This window comes from Sinohyriopsis cumingii, chromosome 19 (genome assembly GCF_028554795.1).
Source record: "Sinohyriopsis cumingii isolate HCF-2022 chromosome 19, ASM2855479v2, whole genome shotgun sequence".
Taxonomy (NCBI): Eukaryota; Metazoa; Mollusca; class Bivalvia; order Unionida; family Unionidae; genus Sinohyriopsis; species Sinohyriopsis cumingii.
The window spans coordinates 64,490,799-64,498,654 of NC_142979.1; positions in this window are offsets into that span (position 1 = coordinate 64,490,799).

Below are 7,856 nucleotides of genomic sequence, written 5' to 3' on the forward strand. Positions count from 1 at the left end.
ATTAAACCTTGACTGACTTTGTTCTTTTCTTTTTAAAATATTTCATTGGAATTAGAATGTTTACAGAATTGTAATATGGTTCAATGTTTTTTGCTTCGACCTGCAGGGTATGGGGGAAAAAAGTCGAAAATAGTATGTAAAAAAGATATTGGGAGTCATGTCCTTTACGCGGAACATAGATACCCTTGAAAACGCAGAAGAAAAAAAAACGAGAGAGAGAGAGAGAGATGATATATTTAATTTTCGCTGTGTTTTATGATATATGAGTAACACCATGCAGAGCCAGATTGGGATCGGGAGGGCGGGGTTTCAGGACCCACCCATCCCGACTAAAAAAACGAAAATCAACACAACACAAACACACAAATGTACAGTCCCTGGCACTTAAAACTTGACCATCGTTTTACTCTTGCTCTCGTTTATTGGGTATTATATACACTTTGAGTAAATAAACTCAAGACTGTTGCTTTGATGCATCTTCGAGGAAAGTCAAGGCTCTTTTGAAATTTGAACACACACCCTCCCCAACACTTGACCCGATCCGGCCATATCGTGTCCTTTGAATTATCAAACTTAGAACAATCATTATCACAGAAATATAGGTTATCTACAGAATCATGCATGAAATGTGGCACTTTATATCAGTTAAAGGTGTTTTCCGACATCCTTTATTTGCCGTGTTTCTTTGCAGCCTAGGCAGAACATGTTACGTGAATCAAATTCATAGAAATATTGGCTGTTTACAGAATCAGGCATGCAGTATTTATTGGTTACGGCATTTGTATGGAAAATATGAAAGAGTTGTTTTCGGACTAATACTTCACTCCCAAGGTCGTTATATTATATACTCATTTTGTTTTTTAACCTACAGCTTAATTATAAAAAGTACACCACAAGAAGCAAGGTAATTGAATTCATGCTTATTCCAAAATAAATACACAGCCGTAGATTTATCAATACAAAGTAACAATATTAATGCACACAGCAGCGCGATTAGTCTATGGGGCCACTTTAGCGACAATGGGACTTTAACGTTAAAAATGGGTATATCAGAATTGGCGACAATGGGAATTTAACATGGGAATGTCACCTGGAGGTCAGTGGGAATTGAACATTGGTGACGTCATGGGGTTTATAGGGTCAAAACTCTTTTTAGAGTGAAATGTATTTGTAGGGACAAAGGGTTGATAGGAACAAACATAGACATACAGAAACAAACAAATACACATCCAAACACACAGAAAAGAGGACAGAAATGTTCAAAAGAAAGACTCACAGATAGAATAGAGACTCTAAAAAGAAAAGTCTGTTGTATGGGTTCAAAACATTTATTCAAGTATATACATGGGCTCCCTGACCTCTGCTTTGGTCTAAGCACTATCCATTTAATACATAAACATTTGGACATTAAACAAACATATTTATAAGTTATTTAGTTCTTGGCTCTAGTAAGCTACTGTTTAAAATTAAAGTTCACTCCTTTATAAAATCACTTTATATGCAACGTATTTACATTTGATGTTCATTTATAAGAAAAAGCTAAAACAAAACAAGTAACAATCAATCAAATAGGACAAAGTTCATGTGTCTCTCTATATCCGTCTCACACGTTGTTAAAATTCTGGTCAGCTACCATTTGTGTCCCAGCGTACATGTTTCCCAACACGTACTCCCTTTCATTCGTAACTCTGATGTTATGTCCATCGTGCTAGGTACACTTATCGGTAAGCAGATCAAGTGCAGTCATCGTCTTCTTCCCATGGAGGTACAACGTATGCCATATGAATGGTCACTTTTCCATCGGTGATGTCAAATTTTTATCTCATCGTCTGCACGTCTTCTATAGCCTTCAAAAGTTTGGAAGAAGTTAGTTTTGCAGGAGTACTAAACCCAAGACATACAGGCGACTTCGAATTGTCGTGATACATAGATACGCACTTTGCTGTGACGGTATGGTGGTGAAAGAGGTCAATGATGTTTGTTCCTTCTCTTTTTTCATCTGCGTAGAGTGATTCATCTTTCTCGTCGCTTGTCCTCGCAATGATGTGTCTTTCTTGGAAGTCGTCCCTTTTATACTGGGTGACATCAGCACGTTTTGTGGTCTGGAAGTTTCACTGGTTGCACGTAGTTTGTCATGGCGTTATTACCTAAACAACTAAGATATGGTACTGCATTGGTGATGTGATCATGAGGCATAGAATCACACCCGAGTTTCTCTTTGGACTTGAGTCTTACGCTCTATACATGCTGATTGAAAGGATTCATTTTTCTCGATGGTCTTGGTAGTGACAATAAACTATTGGTCTTGGACGTTGTCCCTTTTTATATGCTGACCAATATCGACGTGACCGTACGGCAAAGTGAAGTGGTTGGGAAGCCGCACTCGCTTCTGGTAGACGATTTGATGCAGCTTTTCCAAGGGTCGACTGACGATTTGGTGAGTGGGTAAACGTACAATCTTGTTCGGTTGGTGAGTGGTCACTTTAAACTTTCCATCCTCTCCAGACTGCAAGGCTTCTTTCAATACGCCAAAGTTTACCACTCGACTGGTGCAATAATTGAGAGTCAATCCTCTAACTTTACATTCCGTGTGCACTTCTCCTTGTTTGTTTCGGTATTCGTAGCCGTAATTTTTAGGACCGCCACAAGCGAAACTTAAAATCTTGCGTTGGGGTGCTCGTCTGTCCAGGCTCCTAAACGGTCTCCTTCGATGTCAGGGTGACGTTGACCAGGGTGATCGATGTAAACGCAACTGTCCGTGTCAAAGTACAGGACGCGATCCCCTAACAGTTCTAAAGCTTCCTAAAATTTTAAGCGAGCATGGATTGTCACGTAAGCAGCAATGATGACATTTCCAAATTCGTCGGCTTGTACAAAGTCTAGATCTTCTTCGTAACTGACTAAGATCAAACCCTCGCGAAAGACGTCCACGTGTTTCATGTATTTGGTTTTGTCGTGAATCATCTGGAAGTAGCGGAAAGGTTCTGTCAAATATTCCGTCTTGGGCAAACACGGTCGTTGTGCCATTTTGCCCCACAAGCAATTTAACATCACTTTGGCAAACGATCGCCTGCCTTCATTTTTCTCGATGTGGTCTAAAGTGATGCCTTCTTGTTCCCAGTATTTCTCTTTGAATGTCTTTTCATCTTTGGGAGTGTGACACCAGGAAGGATAGCCACTGGCTTCTTGTTTCAGTTTCAAAAAGGCATCCACGTAGTCTGCGAAAATGCCTTTCTGAGTCTCGTCGCCCTTGTGGTATTTTTGTGTCTTGGAAAAGTGGTAAATTTCGTACACTTCTAACAGTTTGTATCCCATGTCCAGAGCTTTAAACAATTCCACGCTGACCCACGTTCCCGTCAAGGTGCGTTCTTCCTGGGTGTGCTGACAAAACTGGTCTTGGTTGCACGTTTCGGCACAAGTGCGGCACAAGGGAAACATCAGTTTGCCTTGGCAATGGTGAGGTAACACAGGATGGTACAAGTCCGTGGGAGGCAAGACTTTGCACTTGACCAAGCCTTCGTATTGTCGAATGTGGTCCAGGTCGATGTGTTTCGTCAGCAATTGCTGCTGCCCTGCAGGAAAGCGACAATATTTGCACACGCAAGGATATAGCGAACACACGTCCAAGTATTTGATTTCTTCTCCTTTCTCTTCGTCAGCTTGGTACAGCAAACAGGAGGCATTTGTCCTTCCTCCGTACAAACTATCCCTCGGGTTTAATGGGTCCATCAGCTTATAACTTTCCACGATACGTTTAAACTCGGGATCGGTTTTCAAAGTGTGATCGTACTCGTGTTCCCACATTTCCACCACTTGGTATCCTTGCTGTTCTAACTTCAAACGCTTCTGGCAAGTGGTCTCGTACAAGTCTTCCATGGTCCGTTGTAAAACTGATTTTTAGTGTCACGTTGAGGGTAGCAGAGGGGACACTCGTGAAATAAGCAACCGTTAAACTCGTACACGACCTTGGGGTTTTCTAAGTCCCAGCCATCCACCGAATACGTTCCGATGACCTTTTTGCCTCCTCCGTTGCGGGCATGTTGGATCGATTTGTCTTCCTTGTCGCACAAGTAATGTAACCAGCGTAGGGCTTTGACCGAGTAGAACGAACACTAAGACAGCAAACCGTAGTAACAAAGGTGTTTTCCTACACGTCCGTGTAACTTAAAGTTCCAATCCCATTGAAAGACAAACTTGCTACCTTTTGTAGAGCTTGAAACAAAAACAAAAACTGAAGAAATTGAAGCACTTTGCTATCGATATTTTCTTTCGACGCAACAGGCTAAACAACATAAATACCGTTACAATACCGTTACAACATAAACAATCTTACATCTTCTATAAAAAAAGAAATACATATATAAAAAAAGAATTAAAGATTAACGACGACTAACCAACAAAACCGAATTTAACAAAGGCAATGACATGTGTAGAAATGCCTCTCACTTTGGGAAGGTATTTGGATGTAATCTGCCATGCACCAACAACTTGAAAAAATGCATAAACAGGGAGAAACCTTAATCCAAAATTTAATTTTGTTCTAAATTGTTTGTGTCTTTTGGGACTATACCTAAGCACTAATAAAGGGTGGAACAGGGAAGATACACATAAAAGCTTTGATATTGCTGAAAAAAATGAGGGGATATTCCTACGGTTCTTAACCAGCTATATATGCTGGGACGGGTCTGTGGGATATCCACAAATAAAGAAGTACAGATTTCTGGTCACGCTGAAACTGTGTGCGTGTTTTGGAAAATGGTAAAAATTGGATACAGAATTTTATCGTGACACTTATAAAGTGAAGAGTCTATGCAACTGTCAGAAGCCAAAGTCACATAACTTTTGTACGGTTCGTAAAGATTTCCACTTTAGAAAATGTGAAGTATCACAAGTTATTATCACAAACAGAAATGGAACATAGGGGCTTGACAGTTGTTGTTTAGACACCTCCGCTCAACTTCACAACTTACTTGCTCTGTCTCATACTTTGATCTTAAGGAAAGATCATATGTGTTCAGCAACAGTGGTAACAGCAGGAGGAGACGCCGTCGCTGCTGTCGAAAAAGGGTAGTTCTTTTAAAAATGAGTTTAGATTTTTAAAAAAAATATCAAATGAAGAAAAACGTGTGTTAAGACAGGTTGGTAGAATCGTAGTCAGCGACAAAGTAGAAGTGACTGAGAGAAGGAGACATCATTGTCGAGTAGCGTGATTTTCTGGAGTACGTACGTGCCCCAGCGATACAGTGCCATCTCTAGCTCTCTTGAAGACACCAACTGTCTGTTTGTTTTTTCTTGCAACTTTTTTTCTTTCGTGGTAGAGTTTGAATCGAAGAGTCGTCAAGATGTATGAGGTGTTTAAGACGCACCGCTGTCGTTGGGTTCCTGTATGCTTGGTTTTCACTTGCCCTTGTGAAATATACCAAGTCATTCTGACAACAAGAGGTAGAGAGGGTATATATGGAGAGAATGAACTTGATTAAATCATTTCTGAATGAGCAATCGAGATGAAACGATCGCACGATTTCAGTGAGAGAGAAGAAGAACTTAAGAGGCAGCGAAGTGACGTATCGCCTCACACACGAAAATATGTGTTCGCTCAAATAAAAGACATGAGCGAACCTGAATCAACACCTTCCACATCTGCGACCAGACAGAGAGAGCCTACTCCAAACCAAAGTCCACCACTATCACCCGCAAAGTATTACCACATTCGAGATACGGAAAAGCGCTCCTCCAGAAAATTAAGAACTACGGTTTACACGTACACTGTGAAGTTTAAGGATTTCAAGTCCGACGTACCGCTGGAGAAAGCAGAAGAGTTCATCACCGAGGTGTGGGATTCTTTGTTAACCACACTGAAACGACAATGTGAGGCCAAAGAAGACGATCGCTTGAGACTTTCCATTCATCACGACAGCTTGAAGTTACCCGTTTGGATCCAGTTTAGCAGCCCAGCAGAATTGACACCTTCGAAAGTCATCGACAAGATTCCATACGTGCAACAATCCAATGACAAGTTTCACATCACCGATGGAATAGCCACACTGTTTATGACCCACGTGTCTCTTCCTCAAGGGACAGGACGCAAAAAGGTGCTATTGTTGGACGACCTTTGCTGCACCAAAAGGAGCCTCGTCCAAATTAACAACCCTCCAGACCAGATGTGTTTAGCCCGTTCTATCGTGGTGGGACGAACGTATGCCAACAAGAACGACACGGTAGAATAGAAAAGAGCCTGGAAAACTATTCAAAAATAGAACCAAGCCAAACAACGAAGTTAAGCAGATCTGTTACAACAAGCCGGCCTGTCCAAAGACACACCCTGTGGCATTCCTGAAATGCAAATATTGCAAGACTTCTTGGCTCCACGCTACACCTTGAAAGTGCATCCTCAAGAAGTGCGCGGGCCTCTGTTGTTTCGATGCAAAGATTTCCAAGACGGAAAAATACATTCACGTCCATCATCACGATGAACATTTCGATGCCATTGCCAGTATCACTGGATTCCTGGGATACAGATATTACTGTGAGAAATGTAACTATGGCTATAACAATCGAGAGCAACACAAGCATTGTGGTTCGAAATGCTCAGGATGTTTGGCCTCTCAACCCTGTCTGGACAAAGAACAAGAACGAGTGCACTGCCCTGCTTGTAAGCGCACTTTTGTCAGCCCAACCTGTTACCAACAACATCTGAAGACACAAGGTCCACAGATGAAAAGTGCTTGTCAACTCCTGAGATTGTGCCCTACTTGTGGACATGGCATACGTACCAATTGTGCCCAGTTTCACTTATGTCCTGGAAAGAAAAATGAAGGAAGATGATCAGAAGAAAGGCAATTTCATCTTTTTCGATTTCGAATGCATGCAAGAGACTGGCATTCACATTCCTAATTTCTGTGTGGCTCATCGAGCGTGCGAATAGTGCATTCAAGAACCTATCTTTAGTCATTGCCCTCACTGCAGCAAGATTCCTGGAGGACGTGAAAAAATATTTCGGGGACCGAATACGCTGGCCGATTTTGCCCGATGGATCTTAGACCCCATCGACGAGACGTGGATCCAAGAGGACATCGAACGTTACGGAGATTGTCATCGCCATGCAACGGTGATGGCCCACAATTTCTCGGGATACGATGGACAGTTTCTTCTCAGATACTATACGGAACAAGGCACCGAACGTCCTAAGCTCACTTTGAACGGAGCCAGCATTATCTCCATGCAAGTAGGACAAGTACATATGAAAAATTCGATGAGCTATTTGGCCATGCCTTTGAGTCGAATGCCTAACACGTTTGGAATGATAGAAATGGCTGAAGGTTATTTTCCTCACTTTTTCAATACCGAAGCCAATCAACATGCTGTTCTACCCCATTTGCCCAAGGCTCACGATTATGACCCCGACAACATGCATACAGAACAACGAGAAGCTTTCTACGCTTGGTACCAGGCTCACGCTTCGGACCCCTTCGACTTTCAGGAAGAAATGTTAAAGTATTGTCGTTCCGACGTGGACATTTTACGGCGTTGCTGTGGAAAATTTCGAGAACTGTTCATGGAACACGGAGGGGTCGATCCTTTGAAAGAAGCTTGCACCATTGCCAAAGCGTGTTCGTTAGTGTACCGCCAATGTTTCATGCCTGAAAACACCCTGGCTGTCATCAGCCCTCAAACGACCAACTTTGCCAAACGTCAATACTCAGTCAAAGCCCTAAGCTGGTTACATTACTTGTGCGACAAGGAAGACAAATCGATCCAACATGCCAGCAATGAAGGAGGCGAAAAGGCCATCGGAAGGTATTCGGTGGATGGCTGGGACTTAGAAAACCCCAAGATCGTGTACGAGTTTAACGGTT